The sequence below is a fragment of the Passer domesticus genome, chromosome 1, assembly GCF_036417665.1.
Source record: "Passer domesticus isolate bPasDom1 chromosome 1, bPasDom1.hap1, whole genome shotgun sequence".
In the NCBI taxonomy this organism is placed as follows: Eukaryota; Metazoa; Chordata; class Aves; order Passeriformes; family Passeridae; genus Passer; species Passer domesticus.
In genome coordinates, this window is record NC_087474.1 from 123999279 (window position 1) to 124021059 (window position 21781).

Genomic DNA, 21781 nt, shown 5'->3' on the forward strand with positions numbered 1-21781 from the left:
TGTGTAAAATCAATAGCAATATTAAGTCTCTTTTCAGTGTAAGGTCCGGACTGTGGGCTAAAGAAGTTTGTTCTCCATTTCACTGTTCTTACTCAGATTTTTTCAGATAGTTCTTAGAGAACTGTACCAGAATCCAGAAGCCATCATCCATACAAAATGTTCCTATCAAAGACTCATTTAGATCAACAACACTTTTAAATGTGTTAAAATTTCCTACTCTTGACCTGACAGTTTCAGCCACTTCTGGTTTGATCTGTCTTGTGATTTCTACAAAACAAACCTGCAGGAGAGAGGAATTTACCCATGCACTAGTGCAGTGAATTGTCCCATGCATTTTTAGTATTTTATACCATCTGAAGCCAATTCTCAGTAAGAAGCATTCTTTACCTAATCCAATTTATTTAGTCAGTCTAAGCAAGAAAAATGAAGTCATCTAGATTTTTTGTGTTTGTTTGGCTTACATGATTAAGGAGAAAGGAATAGAAATGATATTCCTTTTGGGAGTAAATTCAATTCAATAGTATTGAACAAATTCTGTGCTTTCAAGGTATCTTCCAGGAAAGCATTCCTTACACATTTTCATTTATCATTTTGTGTTTCTCTAAACCCTCTTTTTTCAAGTTACATTGGAGCAGAAATTGATTTAAACCAAACCCATAACTTTCATGAGGCTCATTAAATTGTAAAATGCATTCTTTGCTCTTGTTTGTAAAACTGATACTAAGTTTTTAGTACAGGCACTAAATTGTTCTTAGTGCCCACCAATATTTTACAGGATTTCCTCTGTATATAACCTATGAAAAAAAACAAGTGAGTTCAGCTATGAAATATTTGTTAGAGAAACTTTACTCCCACAGAGCACTTTTGCAAAATTTGTGATATTCTCAAAGTTTAATGTTCAAAGATCTCCTTGTGTTACTTCTGACTCTACTTTTTCTTACATCACAGATACTCTTGAGATTTTCTGGCACACATATTTAATAGCTTTCCTACTCTTAACTTCTTTGAGCAGGACAAGAAAGCAAAACCACAGATTAATTTCAAGTAGGCTGAGATCTCAATCCAACTGATGGTATTTGAAAAAGCAATAGGAAAAATACAAACATCTCAATTTTTTCAGAAAAATAATCCTATTTAAACAAAAAGCTTGGGGAGGATCAGCAAAACCAGTGGTGAATAAAGAAGTAAATGACCCTGTGGCAGATATAACATTTGTATGATGATAAGAAATAGACACCAGTTAATCTAGTCTATATTCCTAAAATTTATTTTACACTGCTTTGAGTTTTTGGGCTTACTATTCACTGAATATGCCCAGAAAAAGGCAGCTTGTTATTACACGTAACAGTTGCACTGTATGGATGAATGGTGCTACAGCACTTAAAATTACACATGCACAAACATGATGGAAATTAGTATTACTGTAGATATCAAAAGCAAACAGACCTAATTAAAGAAATAACTGTAACAAACCCAGATGCAACCCAAAACAAAAAAGGACAACTCCAAATCTAATGAATCCTTTGAATATTAATTACAGAATTCCTAACAATACACTGGGAAAGCTCTCTTGGAGAATTCAGTTTACTGTTTAACAGTTTCTGACTAATTTTATTAACCTGTACATCTGAGAGGATCAACCCCCTCTGGGTTTAATTAGAAGAAAATTCAATTTAAATCTAAATGTCAACAGTGGTTACTAATTATGGCAGGGCCCTGGACGAGACATCCAGTCTGTAATCAGGCAGTTCTCTGCTAACAATTAACAGTTTCTTTCTGAGTTATGAGTGCATTAGGATTTTCCTTTTTCTAAATAAATATGATTCAGCATGGGGCACGACTAATATTAACAGCACCTACTGCTACGTGCAGACATGCAGAAGAGGTTGCCAAATTAAATTACAGAGATTTCTCAAACATATAGCTGAATAATAAGCAGCTACAAAACTAGGTCAGGGTCGCAAGCAGTCAACCACAGCCCCTCCCCCCAACATGCAAAATAAATATACCCACTATCTCTGAATAGAAATCAGTCTTTTGTTATGCCCTTTGTCAGGAATATGTTACTGCAAAATGATATTTATTTCCACAGTCTTCGCAGCTGCGAGCAGGACTGAATTAATCTTTCAAGAACTGATTTCCTCTTCAATTTCATGTTTATGATTATGAAATGTAAATGTATTACTCTAAAGAAAAAATGATAACAAAAGGCATAGATTTAAGAAAGGCAGCTTTATACCCACAGCTTTCACTTGCCCTTTACTAATGAAGAAAACAGGCAACTAACTCTTAAATAAAAACAGACGTTATAAAAATGCATTGTAGAGAATGTGTAGAAACATAAAAATTGGGGAGACAACTAAAATTAAATCATCTGAGAATCTAACCTGAGCAAAAAATGTATGATCTAAGACAATTACCAGAAACCAGAAACATGACCAAAACTAGGGTGAGGTTAAAGGGCTTAGTCATTTAACTTCTAACCAGCCCCCACACTCTCAATGCTGCTGCTAAGGACAATACCGAAAATGCTGATTACAGCCGAGAATTGCCATTTCTCATCTTGGCAATAGCTTTTTACAAAAATGACAATAGTCTTTTCCAAAGCATTTCATTTTGATGACCTACTAATTAATTACATCCATAGCCATAAACTAGTAACCATGCTGGGTTTTGTGGAAGCTGTTGACAAATTTGTGTCATTTCATCTTGGGACTTACCAGCCATCATTCTCAAATATTCCAGGCAAACATATTTTGGGATTTGTTAGTGGTAATTTCTCAAGATGACTATCTATGACAGGGAAAGCAGAAATCAGAGGATATCTGTATGGAAATACTGAGGAAGTTCTATGAATAGTTTTAGTTTACACAGTATAACCATAGTGATCAAACATGCAGGACTTGGGCTGTTCTTTGCTAAACAGGAAAGCTGTTTTCTTTCCATGCTAAAACCCAAACCAATATAAAATAATATTAATAATTATTAATACAAAAGAGGTTTGTAGAGAATATATTAAAAATATGGATTGGATTTTACTTTTGTCATTTTTTTGCACCATTTTTTGACCAGAGGTTACCAAGTTGCAAATGAACATTCTAGCATCATTGATGATAAAAGCTTGTAAAAAATACTATAATTATAGCTTCAGACACATTCTTAGTAGTAAAGAAATACCAATCACTTAAGATGGTGTGAATACAGTTATTTAACTTAATTTATACTTAAATTTATATATTTCAAAATAAACCCTAAACCTAAAATTCCATAGGCATGTGCTTGATTTTAAACCTGTGAACAGTCTTATGTCCCCCCCCCCAAGAGTATTCACAGAACAAAAATCAAGTAAATATGTATATATGTATTAAACACTTCTAAAGGTGTAAGCAGGTGGTTATTGTTAAGAAATAAGTAAGCACCTCTATTTAAGAAAGTACTTATGGATATTAACCACTGCATATTACATATATTATGTAAGGCTTTCCTGAGTAATGTTAAATCAAGGACATCTCAAAAAGTAAGCATCTTATTTCCACTATTTCTGAACCAATGTGGGGTTTTTTCCTCAATAATGAAAGGATTATTCACATTTTAAAGTATAATGGAGAATATGGCTCTTAAAACCTTATGATGAAGTGAGTGGTTGCTGAAGATGTTCTACAAATGTAACACTTGAACCTGACAAGAAAATTATGCAACCATGACTACATTTGGATGCTCCAACTCAGATTAACTGCATGCTCTCCACACACACCAAAGCCTGTTGATACTGGCAGCTCTCTATACAAGTGAACTTTTGCAGTCAGATTGAAAGTGGGTGTTTTAAGCCTATTTTTGTCATAACGAACATTATGATACCTGGCCTCCCTTGCACTACTGGCTCCACCCCAGCTCTTCTACAAAATGGTATGTCTTTATCCAGCAAGAAAAAGGGGACCAGGACACCTCAGCTCCCAACCTTACTGTCTGAATAAACATGTGAAAAAAGGCAGGATTGATAGCATGAAATATTTTGCAGCTGACATCTGAATTGAGCTCCTAGGGACAGAGGGAGGAAAAGAGAAGAAAGGACAAGGGACTTTCCTCCCTCACTGCTCAAGCTGTGTAAAAAAAAAAAAAAAAAAAAAAAAAAAAAGTCCCCAAGACTAATAAGGCCACAGATGAATTGCCAAAGGGTAACTCTGCATCTCATTGGGACCCAGGTCCCAGTCTCCCATCTCTTTAATCACTTTATTCTTTGGGACCCTGGTCACAGTCTCCCATCTCTTTATTCACTTTATTCAGTGTCTCCTGCACTCTGGAACAATCCAGGAAGTCCAAGCACCAGCACAAATCTAGGACTTATGTGATGTTATTTTCTCTCCACATTTTTCAGTAAACGGATATTTGGTTTAGGGTGAAAAAATCAGGTTTTTATTTGAATTCAGCTTTCCCCTCCCCCCATCCCTGGGTGATTATTACATTTCTCAGGTGGTTAATTTCATGGCTCCTTTAGTTTCATGTCTTGTAATTCTTCCTGAAACATGTAACAGCCACCCAAAAATACTCAGCAGGCTGCTCTTTCTTATTTTGTTGTAAAGGTTGTGCAAAATTTTGGTCTCCATAAAGTAAGCAGAAATTTTGCTCTCAACTAGAACAGGGCAGAGCTTCACACTTCATGTTTTTAAAATACTCTGTTTTCAGTTCCTTTAGTATTTCTATTTTAAACTACTATTGCTAAAATTGCAAACTGTGATAACCAGTGATGTAAAATATTTTGTATGCTCAAACTTTCAACATTAAATCAAGCTAAGGAACAAAAAGAAACATTTCTGTCTTCTGCCATGACAAAATGTAATTTAGAAAAACTATCCAATCACAACAACTAAAACTAATGTTAGTTTTCAGACTTCATTAGGCAAAGGCAAGTGCCTCTATGTATTTTCCCATCTCTGAAAGCATCTATATCTTCTCCATGTTCAACGGAAGCTATAGTTGAGATCTTTTTGATAGTAACAAAAAGGAAGTTCTTTTAACCACAGCTCAATAATAAGATGAATGGAAAAACAGTTAGTTTCCTTCTGCTTCAACTGTTTACCTTGATCTGTTTTCAGCAAAGACAGCCTGTATATATTCTTCATTACATAACAACCACAAGCTACATAAACAAAAAAAACCAAACCCAACACCATAAAACAGTTTTGTTTTCATGATTGAACTCCTACAATTGTAATTTTTCTAAGCAATTCCACCTCAGAAAAAGAGACTTAAGGACTTAAAATTACCATCTAAAATACATGCTAAAGGGCCCCTCAATACATAGCCATAAGATGGAGACCTAATGGAAAATCACTGTAAACAAATTAAAGTAAGGGGAGCTATAAATGGTTCTGTGAGCAACAAAGAGAAATTAGAACCTACAGTTAAATGTTTGTGAAATAAAATTTGACATGATTTGGTAGGACTGAAACCTGGTATGACAATTCACATGACAGAAACTTATCAGTAAAACCTAATAGGAAAGACAGCCAGTAGAAGCAGGAATGTTGGACACCACATTAAAAGTGTTATTTATATGCTTAAAAACTACAGGCTAATTCAGGATAGTGGTACATGATTGTCAAAAATATCGTGTTGTTTCTAGCTGCCAACACAGATGAAAAAATAGAAGGAGCAAGCCTTTAAAAAGTACTTCTAAGTACATATAAATATGTAGAAATTCACACAGGTTTCTGAAGACATATTTTTGATGCTACTGATAAAGCATTTTTGAAATATCTAAAATAACACATCTATTCCAAACATAAAGAGCAAATCAGGCAGCTTAAAATCATTTTGTGCTAGATCTCAGTGTGATAAATAAAAGATCATTGTCTCTAACTGGCCTGTGTTAGAACATTCACAAATGAATTTCAATTACAACACACAGGAATTGTGACATAGGTTTCTTTCTCTGAAAGAATTCAGTATTCCCAAATAATTTAAAAGAAATTGACAAACAAAACTGAACAAAGTAGCTATTATAATGCAAAAAAAAAAAAAATCTGCCATTCAAACTATAAAAACTTTGCAATTCTGCATCATGAAAGTAGGAATTTTTTTGGTGAATACCCATCTCAACTGAGAGGAAAAGTAGTAAGAGCAATTTTTTTCTTTCATATATGGCAAAAGTGAAAATGTGTAATCTTACAGAAATAAATGAAAATAATGAGTTTGCAAACATAGAATACCAATAATGGAAGCCAGAACTCTGAAGAAGAAAAGCAATTTCTGGTATGATCAAATAGTGTCAGTAAGCAATGAAATCTGGGCAATAGCACAGCTCGGGTCCCAAAAGTTGATAATGAGATTAACTGTAGTGATACAGAAGATAAGTGAATCTAATACATATTTCAGAAAATGATACATTCATCATTTGCAGTGACAACTGAACAATTGTGATTTCCTTTCTAACTATGTAGGATACTAAACACTAAAGTAAAGTGAAATAAAATATATAATGACAGTGAACCAGAGAGATTACACCCAAGGGTTTAGAAAGGATTGGCTCAGGAGATCTTGAGCCCTCCCTTGATTTATTTTTTTACTAAATTTTAAAACACTGGAGAAGTTTCAGTAGACTCGGGTCAAAAACCATAACACACCAACATTTCAGAAGCATAAATAGGATAAAATGCATATTAGCCTGAATCTGGAATCATTAGACCCTATTAAACAATGCAACACTAAATAGTAAAACAGCAAGTGAATCAATGGCATTGAATTTTATTTTACAGAAAAAGGGTATTCCCAGAACATCCATTTTTATGACACCACAAGCCTGACTAGAAAGGACCAAACTGACATAATGTAGTTGTGTTTCTTGTATCATTTAGATTTCAGCCCACATTTTTTGAAAATGGTGTACAAACTCAATATAACCCACAATATACAGCAAAACCCTGCTAACTGACAGACCACTAAAAATAACTGCAGTTGTGGAAATATCATTGTGAGAAATGCTTAAAGGCATGAAGTTCTCAACCTGATGCTCTGAAGTATCTCTATCTCTCACCCAGTAAAACCTGGAGGAAATGTAAATAGCTGATGAAGTCACAGATACCACATGGGGAAGATGAGCCATAGAAAAGCATTGGAACAGTGCACTCATTTGAACTGCATTTGAACACAGTTTTGTACATGTTGCATTCGTAAATGAACAATGGCAGATTGGAAAATTATTATCATGCAAAGTCACCTGCACATGAACTGCCAGAGTAATTTAGGTAAGAGCCAAGCAGTCAAGAGCAAGCAAATAGTCTATTGTAAGAAAGGGAGTAAAGAATGCTAGCAGCTCTGCAACAAGTCTCCAGTAAGACCAGTACTGGAATCTCACATCTATGCTTCAAATAATACCTGAAAGCATTAAGAAACAATTGGGAGCTGAAAGAATAACACAGTGTCAGACTATATGAATCTAATTTTCAATAATTTACCTTGAAATAAGGTTATGAGATGCACTCAACACAAACTGCAAGTATCAACTCAAGAAATCTGTGCTACTGACAATTTCTTTATCGATCAACAGAGGAAGAGAAACACTTGAATGTTTGGAATAGGTAATTCATGCCAAAGAGAAAACACACATATTTGATTGAGAATAACACCTCACAGAAGCAACTTATCTAGGAAAGTGAAATATTTTCCATAAATAGAACCTCTAAATTCAGACTATACATACAAAGCAGAAGTTCTGATGCAGAAGTTTCCCATTGTGGTTGTTTTCTTGGCCTCCGTGTGAGCTTGAGGTCAGCCCTATGCATGAGAACAGCACCTTATAATTCTAAAAGTCTATGCCTAAACCACAGATTAGAGTTACCAACAAAAGCTGATCTATTATCCAGGGCGATATGTAGCAGCTCATCTGTACTGTTGAGCGTAACAAATTCAAGACAACAAGAGTTTTGTCAGGTAGACAGAACCTTACCCAAGGTTAGAAAGCCAAGTGTTAAAAGTTGCAGTTTGCATCCTTTGAGACTGTACATAAAAGCCCTGCTATTATTTAGCAATGGATCATCTTACAAAATTCTAACATCTGCCTTTTCCCTGTAACGTGTACGGGTGAATTCAGTGAGTCTAGTAAGTGCCTGATTTAAACACCTATGTCCTCATAGGGTAGATAATTATATCACCAATGACAATGCCTCAGTACTTTAACTGTTTGCTCAGAAATAATGGCAATCCATGTCTCAAATGACCTCCAACCTCTTTTACTGAAGCAGAGCTAAGTACGCGGCTTTCCACTAATTACTATCAAACCTATTCTAAGAGAAAATGCCCTATAATGACAGAGTTATCACAATATTTATAAGTATTCTATTCCAGCATTGTATCTTCATCCTTTTTACAAGCTGAGAGTTGTTATCAACTCTCATCTTCATAAGTTAATAATCTAGATCTTTCATTCTTCTTGCCTTTTTTTTCTGGGCTGTGTCAAATTTGTCTTCATCCTTCCCTATACTCCAGATGTGTATGAAGTGTTAACTACAGTTGTATAGTTTTTGATGGGAAATACCTAAAGAATTACAGAAATGTGGAGTCTCGAATCCTCAAAAGAAACTTAACATTTACTGAAGTCTCTTGGCACTGGACACTTAATAATTTGAAGATTGAGGGTATGTGAAGTTTGGTCTCAAGAAGTAGTAAAAATATTCCTTTCGAGGTCAAGTCCCAGAATTCCGTCTGGTCTCAGAAAAGACCAGAGTGCAAAGAAGCAATTTATCTGTAGAGCAGTTGGCTAAATTGCTTCAGCTGTTGAGTAGAACTAATAACAGCTTACACTATAAAGCATACGATACATGCTAAACTCACCACAAATCTCCCAAAGGTTTGACAAGGCCAGTTCACAAGGTCCTCTGTTCATTCAAACTTTCAGTAAAAAATACACTCAGGACAATTATAAGGCCAATATTGGGAACAGTTTTTACATAGGTACACAGGATAAAAATCTTTTAAGAAGGTAATTGCTGTGCTGTCACTGTGAACAGGTGAAAATGTCAGAGAAAATGTCCAGTAACAGAGACTGAGAAACAAAGGGCTTAGCCCTGTACAACTGACAGATTTAATGCTAATTGTTTTGCTTTGTGCAGGCAATAAGTAAATAAAAAATCAGACTTGCATGGACCGAGTGGCTTTCAACTGCCTCCTAACACAAGTGTTGCATAACTACAGAAAAACCATGAAAATCAACACCTCTGGACTCGATACCTGAGATCCCTCTTCAAAATACCAGTGGCACCAGGAAAAGGTGCTCAACCAAGAATGATTTCATGGTACTTAGGCCTGAGAAAGACAATGGTTACTCCACACTAGTAAAAAATGAGCCCTTCTGAATGTCAGAATAAGTATCACTTTAGGCATCAGGGAACTAATTTTTCAGAGTATGTAGAAAACTTTGAAAATGGCAGCACTGTCAAGCTGGGTCCCAGCTTCAGGCACGGGTCTGCAGTGTTAGGGGAGAGTATGTGCAGCACTCATCCTGTGCAAACCTCCATCCTACTCTGAAACCATGTGGTGAAAAGGGTAAAAGACGTTGGTTTACACCACAGATGTCAAAGAACTTAATAGCAGGGAAACCCCTGTGCACTAATCTGAAGGATCTATTATTGCACCGCTCTAATTTATCCAGTTTCTCTTGCTCCCTTAGCATATTCTTATTTGTGAGACTACAAACAAACTTCCTGCTAGAGCAAAAATCGTTCTAGGGTTTAAGCACTGTGATATGTCAAAGTATTTCAATTTCCTTCAGATTCTGAAATAAGAAACAAAACAGCTTTAATATTTATGTTTTCAAAAGAATGATGATGACTTTGAAATTTTCAGTTAAGGAGCTACCTTGAGACTGTTACAACAGCAAAAGAAAAGAGTAAATTGCACAATCTTGACCTTTTAAAATGTTCTCTTATATATCATGTAAAAAAAAGTACAGTATTAAATAAGAAATTTGTTAGCCTTCAGCACAGAGGCAGGTTTATTAGCAAACAACTAATGGAACAAAACTAAGTGGAACAAAAAATCTATAACCCTGATCTTATTGAAATAATTACAGAATCTTTAATGTCCCAGTAGGCATATACAGAGAATAAGATGGAGCACACAGAAAGAGCACAGTAATGAAAACAGACAGAAATAGGCCATTCATCCTACCTTTTACTTAGTGCATACAAACGACTGTCAGAAGTAGAAGACAACACAAAAATGATTACTGACCAAAAACCAGTCAAAATCTCTTTTATATTACTAAATTTTAGGAATCTGTGGAATAAAATTAAAATGAAAATCCACATTCCTGACAAGCAAATATTCTTTCATTTATTTCTATGCCTAAATGGCACTTAAAAAAAAACCAAACCTCTGTAACATTGAAAAGTCAATAAAAATCTATTTGAAAAGTACCTACCTAGAATCAGAAGAATCTCGCCATTTAACCATTCTGTATCTTGTCCATAGTATATTCAGTAGAGATTTAAAATCTACATTAATGAAGTTTACAAAATTTAACCAGATGAAAACACATAGATATATTAAAATATCACACTGAGAGCAAAAGATCGGCTATCTGGCTAGCTACAGCATGCAGAAGTATATGCCCAAGTTGTAGCAAACTTAACTTTTGAATTTCCTTTACAATTTGTTTGGCTTTGAGTACAAAACTTAATGGTGCAGAGGAACTTTGTCACAAGCCAAAGCAATAAAGACAATGCTGCTGTAGACTGGAAAGCAGACTTCTCCACCCTGGGATGGACTGACAGATCTGAGGATGCTCAGGCTGGAGACAAGCAGGCTCTGAGGAAACATTTTTCAGCCTTTCAATATAATAATATATTGTTTAATTAAAACTGTTTAATATCTTTATTAATGACCTAGCTGAGAGGAATGAGGCCACCATCAGCATATTAGCAGAAGACACCAAATTGGGTTAGATTGCAAATCTGCTGGAGGGTAGGAAGACTGTAGAGGTATCTGGACAGGCTGGATAGATGGGCCAAGGCCAATTATATCAGGTTTGACAAGACCAAGTGCTGGGTCGTACCCTTTGGCAACAATAACTCCTGTAGCACTACAGGCTGAGGGCAGAGTGCCTGGAAACGGGCTGAGTGGAAAAGAATCTGGGAGTGATGATCAACAGATGGACAGAAGCCAGTGTGTGCCCAGGTGGTCAAGAAGGCCATCCTGGCTTGGATCAGAAACAGTGTCAGCCAGCAGGACCAAGGCAGCAATTGTCCCCCTGTACTTGGCACTGGAGAGGCTGCACCTTGAGTCCTGCGTCCAGTTCTGGGTGCAACAATTCAGGAAGGACTTTTAGGTGATGGCACAAGTCCAGAGAAGGGCAATGACGGTGGTGGAGGGTCTGGAGCACAAGACTTTCAAGTCTTCTGAGGGAGCTGGGGTTGTTTAGCCTGGAGAAAAGGAGTTTCAGGGAAAATCTTATCACTCTCTACAACTCCCTAAAAGGAAGTTGCAGCCAGGTGGGGTTCAGCTTCTTCCCCCAGGCAACCAGTAACAGGACAAGAGGACATAGTCTTCAGCTGTGGAAGGGGAGGTTTAGGTTGGACTTTAGGACACATTCCTTCCCAGAAAGAGTGATGCGACTTTGGAATGGGTTATCCACTGAGCTGGGGGAGTCACCGTCCCTGGAGGTGCTTAAGGAAAGACTGGATGTGTGGCGCTCAGTGCCGTGGTCTAGTTGAACATGGTAGTGTTGGGCCATAGGTTTGCCTTGAGGTCTTTTCTAACCTAATTGATTCTGTGTGATTCTGTAATAAGGGGGGCTTACAAAACAAATGGAGAGAGTTTTTACCACGGCTTCGGGTGCTAGAAGGGGCAACAGTTTTAAACTGAAGAAGGTTAGATTTGGACTGGTTATAAGGAAATGATGCTTCACTATGGGGGCAGTGAGGCACTGGAACAGGTTGCCCCAAGAAGCTGCTGATGCCCCATCCATGGCAGTGTGCAAGGCCAGGTTGGATGGGGCTCTAAGCAACATGGCCTAGTGAAAGGTACCCTGCCAATTATAGGGAAGTTGAAATTAGAGGATTTTTAAAGACCCTTTCCGACTCCAACCAGTGTAGAGCTGAATTAGATTAAGCTTTTGTGGGTACAGATAACTTCAGACAGTTTGTTGTGGGTACTTGAATATGGAAGGAGTGTGGAGGCTTTGTACAAATTACTTGTCACATGCTGCAAAATACACAATGAGATTTTGGTCTACAGAACAGGAAGCCACGTTCCTCATGCTTCCTTTCTTCCAGGAAAAACGAGATACTATGCAACCCTAAAATAAACTGGCTATTTCCCCTTTCCTGTCTTCCCCTATATGGGCTAAAATTAGTTTGATTTTTTTTTAATCAAACAACCTCAACAATGCTTTGACATAAACCTATGGTGAGCCTTCTTCACCTTCACAAGGAAATCTGTAAAATGTCTTTTATGAAAGTGAATGAGATAAAGGTAAATTATGCCTCAAACCACAATGCGCATTGTGGGCTGCTACTGAAAGCTATTGAAAGCAACTCCCTGTTTACAGAACTCAAACTCTGAGATGTCATTATAATAGAAATATCTTTCCAACAGATAGGGAGAGTAAATGCTGTTGTGAGGGAAAGGCTAAATTAGACAGAACACAGCATAATGCAATTGTAAAAACACTTCAGAAACAATCTGAACTACAATCTTTTATTTACATCTTCCACATTTCATGCATAGTGGTATCCATTCCCATCTTTTCCCTCCATTTGAGAGGAAATACTAACTATCTCACATGTAAAAGGAGACAAAGAAATATTTTCAGGACAGCTGCCATTCCCTTTAGTTTTCCTGGAGAGAAAAAGTATGTCACATTATTGTCATAGCTGAAATAAAGAAATTTTAATTGTGGCATAAGTTTGAAAAGGGAATGGCTTCATTAGGCTCTCCTAATTCTACTAGGCTGAGATAACAAACATGTCAGTTATTTTTTTTTATTGCTTCTCTGCACAGTAAGTAAAGCTGCAATTGCTTATGGGGGTTTATGTCTATGCCAAATGCCAGTTTCAAAGTCCTGCCTGCTTGGTTTAATACTTTTAAGCATTTAGACTTTGGTGCATTTTTTGAAATATGGAAAGTACTTTTAAAAATAATTTAAACTACCTCTATATATTGCAGATTTCAATGTAACACTTACTGTTTTCTAGAGAATAACATCTGCTATTTTATACAAAAAGTGTTTTTAAGATCATTATGAGCAAGGTTAGTACATTAGCAGCCCATATCCTACTGTTTCAGGAACTACTGTACTTCTTGTTAGCCACCAGAGACATAACAACTTCTCTTGTCCATATGCAATTGCTGGCTAGGTTGTAAATTCTACTATGGCTCTTTCACCCTGCACTAGCTGTGCAGCAGCTTTCCAGGGAAGGTATGCACCCAACAGTCTTTGCCTGTTCATACTTTGCTTCTGCATGGTATAAAGTGCCCCTCCCAGTAGGAAAATACCTGAGGTAACCAAATCACATTACATCTTGGCAGGAAAAAGAGAGGGAGAGTGGTTTGCTATTTATTGTGAAATGCCAAAAAACCCCCAAAAACAAAGCCAAAAACAAACAAAAACAAAACAAAAAAAAAAAAAAACAACAAAAAAACAAAAAACAAAAAAACAACAAACAAACCAACAACAAAAAAAACCCAAACAAAGTAGCATAAGTTACTTATTTGGAGAAGATACAAAAATGCTGAATAGGAAATGAACATTATATTTAACCTAGCTACATGACAACTTAAAATTATCTTTATTTATTGTGATATTGCAAATCTTCAACCTCTTCTCTGCAGAGGTGTTTAAATTTGTGTTAGTGATCAGAACAAGTTCTCACCATAAAATTCTATGGCTCATTCTGAGTGAGCCCTTTAGAAGAAATTAAATGCTAATATACAAGGTATAATTAGAATACAGTATGCACACTGGAGCTTCTTACAACTTATGAACATTATTTTCAAGGTATGTGATTCCCCTCTTTTGACTGTGAGGGCACAAACTAGAACAAACACATAGTGAAATGCATGAAATTTATTATGCAGCTTCTCAACTCCTCACAATATTCCCATTAAAAATGCATAACAGTGTTCTTACAAAGGGTCAACACTGTGCACTTTGATTTAACAAAGAAAATGCTTTGCTGAATGTTTTAGACATTTCTCTGTGGTGCACAAGAGTAGCAGAATTTCTGCTCTGCTCCTACATTGTTTTTATTTGTAAGACAGTCCAGTCTCCCGATATGCATTAACAACAAGGCAAATATTTACATGTTAATAAAGACTTAGCTTACTCTACTCAGGGAGGTTCTGTTCAAACCTGATGGGGACAAACACCTGCCAGGGAAAGGGATTTTAAAGTGGTGGTATATGCTCCACAGAAGCATGGAATGAACTCACACCTGGTTCCCATACCACACTCTTTCTCCAGACACAGCTGCTTACTGCAGGCTGCAGCATCCACCTGTCAGCACACCACAAAGGACAGTCTGCTGGGTCCTTGGCCCTCCCTACCCTTTTATTTTCCTGCACTTTGCAGGATGCAAGCCTCAAACAGTGTGCCTACAGTCACTGTCACACAATGAATCATCCACAGTTTACTAAGTTTCAGTTAGACCATCTCCTGCATACCCAAACCACATGCCTCTTCAGATAGGAGAGCCTCAGATGCATCAGAAACCAAAATAAATTGCTATAGATTACTACTTTGTTTCAACAGAGGCTGAGACTCATTACAGATAATGCTTGATTTTTTGATGTCTCAGAAAATTATCACAGTTTATAATCCAAAACTAACAGACAACTGATTTTGACCGGAATAGAGTTAATTTTCTCCACAGTGTCTGGTGTGGGGCTGTGTTTTGGATTTGTGCTGGACACAGAATTGATCATACAGAGATGCTTTTGTTGTTGCTGAGCTGGGCCTACTCAGAGCCAAGGCCTTTTCTACTTCTCCTGCTGCCACACTGGTGAGGAGGCTGGGAGTGCATGGGAGGGTGGGAGGAGACACAGCTGGGACAGGTGACTCCAACTGACCCAAGGGATATTCCACACTGTAAGGCATCATATTCAGGATTTACAGCTGGGGAAGAAGGAAGGGGGATGTTTGGACTGATGGCATTTTTTCCCAGGTAACTGATGGAGCCCTGCTTTCCCGGAGATGGCTGAACACCTGCCTGCTCATGGGAAGCAGTGAGTTAATTCCTTGTTTTGTTTTGCTTGTATGTATGGCCTATACTTTCCCTATTAAACTGTCTTTATCTCAACCCACAAGTTTTCTAGCTTTTACCATTCTGATTGTCTCTCCAGTCTTGCTGGTGGGGAAGTGAGCAAGTGGCTCTGTGGGGCTTGGTTGATAGCCGGGGTTAAACCACAACAGCAGACAAGAATTAGTAAAGTTTTCCTGATTTGTGTATGAACTGTCTAGTTTCTTTTTACCACTTAACATTATGTTTGCAAGAGCAAATACAATCAGGACACGGTTATTCATCATGAAAAGTGTAGGTGAAGCCTGAACCTCCACCTGTAACTTCACTGGTTTTAGCAGAGCTAGCCCAGAATTAGGCTGGAGGGCTGTCACATGCCATACAGCTTAGATGGAGCTCATTAAGAGACAGATTCAATTTTCCTTCACTAAGGCAGCTTGCAGTGACATGTCTGCAGCCACCTCTTCTCCAGGGATCTTCTCCAGGACAGCCCAGTGATCCCTGTGAGTAGCCCTTCTCTCCCTCATTTGCTGAACCAGGATGGGGAAAAGGACACTGGTTGTGTGTCACAGTCAAGGGATGAATCTTAATCCTAGAGAGCTCATGCACCTGCTGCATATTTAGGGCAAGCTAGGTAAGGCAAAGAACCAGTAACTGAAATCCAGATGTTCACCTCATCTCAGACTGTTGTCTTGCTTACCAAATTTTCAGGCCACTCACTTAGCTGGACTGTGCACTGATCCTTTCTGTGTGACTGCAGTGAGCCAGACAAAAGGTTGAGCTCCCCAGACCTGCTCTGAGATGGAGTTGGGACCAGTCCCAGCACACTCTAAGCAGCTCTGGGAGTCAGAAGTGTTTAGACTCTCCCAGCTGAGCTGCCGTCTTTGAGGATCAGGTTCCTAGCCATCAAACATGAATGGAACAACCAATTGGTGGAACAACCAATTATGTTGCATTACTTTGGCTCTCAGTGCAAGCTAAATCAATTATAAGATCATGTGCAGCCTGTTCTGAGGATTTGACAGCTACTACACACTTTCAAGTTGATTCCTACCAATTTGGAGCTTCTCAGAAACAAACATGGACAACCTGCAGAGAGAGATTCACACATTTGGCAGACGACTGAAGTTTGTAAAGAGAGAGCTAGTATTAAAGCACTATAAAAAAATACTATGAAATTAAAAAAAAAAAGAAAAAGTAGAAACAGTTTGACAAATTATAGCCCAAATTCTGAAAGCAAAAAGTTGCTGAAGGTATGTAAGCCTATATGTAAATAAATGTGTGTATATATGGGTATAGATACAATATGAATGACAGATTGAAGCATCTGATCTACATACCAAAATTTTTTGAGCAGATTGCTAATTTATTTTAAACTGCATAGTAACACTTCTAAAATGCACTAATCACAACAATGTAAATACTCCTTAAGATTAATGTAACATACATATTTAGCTGATTTCCTTTTTTCAGGGATTAAAAATGCAGATATAAAACCTTTTTATAATTTGATGTGCTATCATCCATGAGAAAGATTGAATGCCATCAGGAGATCCAAGCATCTTTGGCAAAAAGAGTCCAATATGTATTCTTGAAATATGAGACATTAACATTGCATTGTCTAACTGACATGTTATCCTTAAATCAACTTTAGATACTATTTTACTGATGTAATTGTCAACTGTGGGAAAAAATATAGTGAGAAATGAGATTTTGAGGATCAATAGCCTGATCATAGTTAAGGACTGTGCTACATACCCCTTGGGTTTATTTTGTTGGCAGGAAAAACATGTCAAGGATCATGCAGTTCATTTAAGTCCAGCAGGAAACGTTTGCTTTTACTCTTAGCTTTATTTAACCTTGAAATTTGGGGGTAATTTAAAAAGTATTGTTTAGTTGTACAGAAACCTAGCCCACCTGCTCCCAGTCAAAGCTGCGCTTCTTTCTAAAGATCCCTTTTGAGACATGATGATTTATTAATTTCTAGATAGTGAAACACACATGTAGACTTTCTCCCTCATCTTGATATTGTATGGTCTTTCAGATTTTCCTTGACTATGTCTCCACTTTGCTGCTTAAAAAAAATCTGAGAAAAAGAGTTCAGAGAGCTGGAACATCATGAATCAAGTATCTAAAATGATACTTACATAGGTTTTAAAACAGAGAAATTGAGAAAATGTCTACTCAGTTCATGTCTAACAATGAGAGTTTAGGTATCTATTTATTTTCTGATAATACCCAGATGTGTAGTACTCCATCTTTGAATACAAACAGAGGTTCTTAAGTTTCATGAAGAGAACAGCTTATCTGATAATTCATGTGTAGTTCTAAAAAGTCAACAATCAATAAGTCCCTCTGCCTAACACATTGCATCACTTCACTTTTTTCCTGGATTAAGCCAAACACTATTTTGTATGAGAAAAAAAAAACACTGCTAAACTGCCATTCCTTATTTGTTTAGTAGCACACAGTCATTAATGGCCATTTTTATTAGATGAGATCTGAGCTTACTATACTAGTGAGTTACACAGAATCAGCAATTAAAAGCATCCTGTCTTGTCATCTGAACTCAAGAAGGAGTTCATTTTTGCTCTCACATTCTGAAAGAACAGAAGTAGCCTAAAGAGGAAGACACTTTCCTGGATGTCACAGGTTCAGACTAATCTATCTATATGTACCTGTTGCATGTACAATCGAATAGGGAAAGAAAGCTGCAGAGCCCTTCATCCCTCCAGGTTCAGCTAGGTCTTGCCAAAGTTTCAAACAGCTTTTTCACATCCAAGGTCCAAACGCAACCTGGCTACACCATGCCTAGTGTTTCCTCCTTGCCAGAGACAGCCTTGAGAGCCACATGAAAATGTACATAAGACAGACGTCCTGGAAAAGCAAAACTGAAATATGAAGCCCACCTTAACACAATTCCATAAACTGAAAATTATTAGGCACAGGTCTGCATTTCTCAGCAAGACAGCCTTTAAGGAAAAACTGCTATTCACTTAAAGCATTTCACTGTACCAAAAATCTTCACCTGCAATAAAAGATTACTTGAAAGAACTATAAAACCAAAGTACATAATTTGCTTCTATGTAACTATTGATTTGAGAAAAATATCAATAAATCCTGTAAAATAAGTATTTGATTTTGAGATAATAACAATGACTATTAATTTTGTATTTAAAGAAGCAAGACTAATGCTCCAGTTCTTTGTTTGGGAAAATATTTTGATAATCAAATTAACTAATGGCATGAGTATAAAACATTATTCAATTTTCACAGCCAGGAAAATAATCTGTATCAATGATTTGGAAGAGTGATTCATATCATTTTTTTTAACTAGTAGAGATATTGAACATTGTCATGTTTATTTAATTAGATTATTTTATTTTGTTTACAAAGATTGAATTTAATAAGGAAATTGGAACTATATAACAAAAAAATCTGCTTTTAATAAAAATGCATCATCTAATTATTCATTTTTAAATTCATCTATTTTAAGCTTTAATCTTCTCAAATTTATGCTCAGAAAATGTAAACGAGCATTGAAAAAAATGGGTATACAGGTCTGTTGTAGTTTAACTCCAGCTGGCACCTAAGTGCCACCAGCTACTTGTTCACTCCCCCTTCCCCCCAGCAGAATGGGGAGGAGAGTTGGAAATGGTAGAACTGGTGGTTTGAAATAAGAACAGTTAAATAATTGAAACAAAGTAAAATATAATGCTGCTACTACTACTATTAACAATAATTTTAATGAAAAGAGAGTTAATTAAAAGAGATGAAAAACAAATGGTGCCCAATACACTTGTTCAACATCTGCTGCCTGATGCCCAACCCACTGCCCCTTCCAACCAACACCCCCCAGTTTATATACAGGGGATTACACTGGAATGGAACATCTCTTTGGCCAGTTTGGGTTGGCTGCCCTGGATTTGCTCCCTCCCTTCCTGTGCACCTGCTCAGTGGCAGAGCATGGGAACCTGAGAAATCCTTGACTTAGAGTAAGCACTGCTTAGCAACACCTAAACATCAGTGTGTTATCAACATGATTCACACACTGAATCTGAAACACAGCACTGTACCAGCTACTAGGAAGAAAATGAACTCCATCCCAACCAAACCCAGGACGAGGTCCCACAGTGAAACCCCAAGTTTCAACTGAGTAGCCTATTCAGTCCCTAAAATTATGAAAGTTAGGAATGAGAGGATGAAATTCAGAAAAATCAGCATTTTCATAGACTAAGCAGAAATTAAAATTTTTTGAAGTCCTTTCTAATGTTTAGAAGTCACACCTGTGGTCAGGCATCCATTTTTTTCTTCTGAGTATATTTAAATTAATGGTGTGCCTATGACAGCTTTTTGTACCTTACCCTATAGTAAACCTTTCCAAAACAGAAGTCATGATGTACAAAGTGAAATAGGATATGACACCCAAAATTATCTTTCTGAATGCAAAACTTTCTGTTCTGTTTCCTAATGGTTACAGCTGTTAAGCAGGAGGGAACCTTTGGACTCTGTCCCTTCAGCCAGGAATATATTTGTTATCCTTAAAATTGAATTAATGGGTAAAATATGCCTTGCTTGCAAACCCTGAGCAACCTTAAGTAGGAACAATGTGATTTTTTCAAAGAAATAGTTGCTTTTATGACTACAAATAGGACAAGAATGGAGCATCTCCCTGTGCATTTTCAGATGCAAAAGATGTAATGTGTCTGGGTGACAATTCAGGGATTCTTCCTGAAAAATGTAGTTACTTAAGTCTCTGCATGACTGTAGGATAAGCATGGTATAAAACATATAATCTAGCATTTTTACTTTATCAACCCCTACCAGTAAGCCAAAGCAGTTTAGTTATTAGAGGTGTGGTGCAAACAATGAAGAAAGTCTTGGGCCTGAGGATTTGCAGCATCTATGAAGACCAACTACAAAGCATCAGTGTTGCAAAATATCAAGAGTTGAGGGAGAGCAAAGGGCACTAGTGACAACCACTGATTACATAAATTTTCTGCATATATAATAATGTGTTCTTATTTGTACATATCAAGGATTTATTGTGATAATAATCTGCATCAAACACAAACAAACCCAAAGCCATTTAGAGCCATCATATAAAAAGCAATCTGTAGGTTTGAGCATTTTCTCAAACCCAAAACACAATTCAGTCTCCAGATTCACCCCTCTATCTCTGAGTATCAGCCCTCACCTGGAAAACATGAGAGTCAAGGTTATTGGAGTATTTAAATACATACATACATAGAGATCACAAACAGAAGATCTATTGATGTCCAAGGAGGAGGGAGAATTTTAGTCAAATGCACAATGCCTAAACTAAAAATGTCAGCAGAACACTTGAAAGTAAAACTTTTGGGTTTAGTTTTTAAAAAAACCAACTTTGGTAGGATGTATTATTATGCAAAAGCAAGATGTTCTGTTTTCCCCCTGTAGCTTCATAAATGATGTATTTGAGAAATGGAATGTTTACATAACTACAATCATGCATATATTGTGCCTTTAGCAATTTCAATAGTATAGACAGAAAATGGAGTTATCTTCGTTATGAACTTCATATGGACAACTTCATAAGTAGCACTGCAGTTAGATAATAAAATGAAATAAAGATAGCACTTTAGGCCATATTCAAACCTTATTTCCATTTGCAGAGATCAAGGGTATAACAGGCTCTTTATTTGTAGACCATACAGTAACTTTACTAACTGAACTATGCATTTTTCCTCTAGCACAGTTACATGATCCACGAGCTTCCAAATAAAAAATGCGTTTAGCTCTTCAAAGTTATTTCTTATGGCTACTTCCCAAAGTTGAACCACATGATAATATCAAAAGACACTGTGTCTCTCCACCACTAAAACCCCACCAGCCTTGGCAAGAACAGCAGTTGTTAATATAAGAGTGGGAATATAAAGTAATTTGACTATACTAAACTGCATGTCAAAAAGAAATGAGTACTATAGTTATCAGCCATTCTCCTAGTTATCACGTGCATTCAATATGATAAGCAGAGTATCTTAGTGAACCTTGAACTCTGCAGAGATGTAGATGAATTAGAGCTTTGAAGAACATGCTTTTTTCTTATCAGCATACAAATAGATAATAGCTTGTTTTTGGCAGGGATTCTTTATAGCTAAAGTACTTCCCCCTCAGGGAATCATACTGTCATTTGTTTTTATTTTCAAAATGAAAACAAATGGCACTGTAACTCCTAAGGGTGAAAATGACTTCAGTCTACTTTTTTCCCTGCATTGCCATCTATTCATTTTCAGTTAGATGGAATATAGATATAGTTTTTTTCCCCCCTTTGGCTTCCACTGCCACAAAATGTATTCACTAGCTGTACAGTAATTAACAGCTCTTGACTGGAAAACTGCCAACATGTACAACGTGACACTCTTCCTTTGAACACTAACAAAGTGCATAAGTAATTTATGTTGGATTAAATATCCCTAACAGGGACCCTTAAGTAACCCAATCACTTTAAACAGGCTCCACATGTATGCTCCTGTGCAGTGAAAATGTCAGACAGTGATAACCCACTA

At 36.9% G+C, this 21781-nt stretch overlaps 1 protein-coding gene across 5 annotated transcripts in view; it reads right to left on the reverse strand.

Moving 5' to 3' along the window:
- The window catches only part of TOX (thymocyte selection associated high mobility group box), a 219262-nt gene that overhangs the window by 142524 nt on the left and 54957 nt on the right, over positions 1–21781 (reverse strand). Inside the window, exon 1 of one of the 5 annotated variants that reach the window (XM_064387143.1) lies at positions 2721–2739. The exons of the other annotated variants lie outside the window; for them this stretch is intronic. The gene's annotated coding sequence lies outside the window, so the exon portion shown is untranslated. Of the gene's footprint in view, positions 1–2720; positions 2740–21781 lie in introns of those variants that run through there. 5 annotated transcript variants of the gene reach the window in all.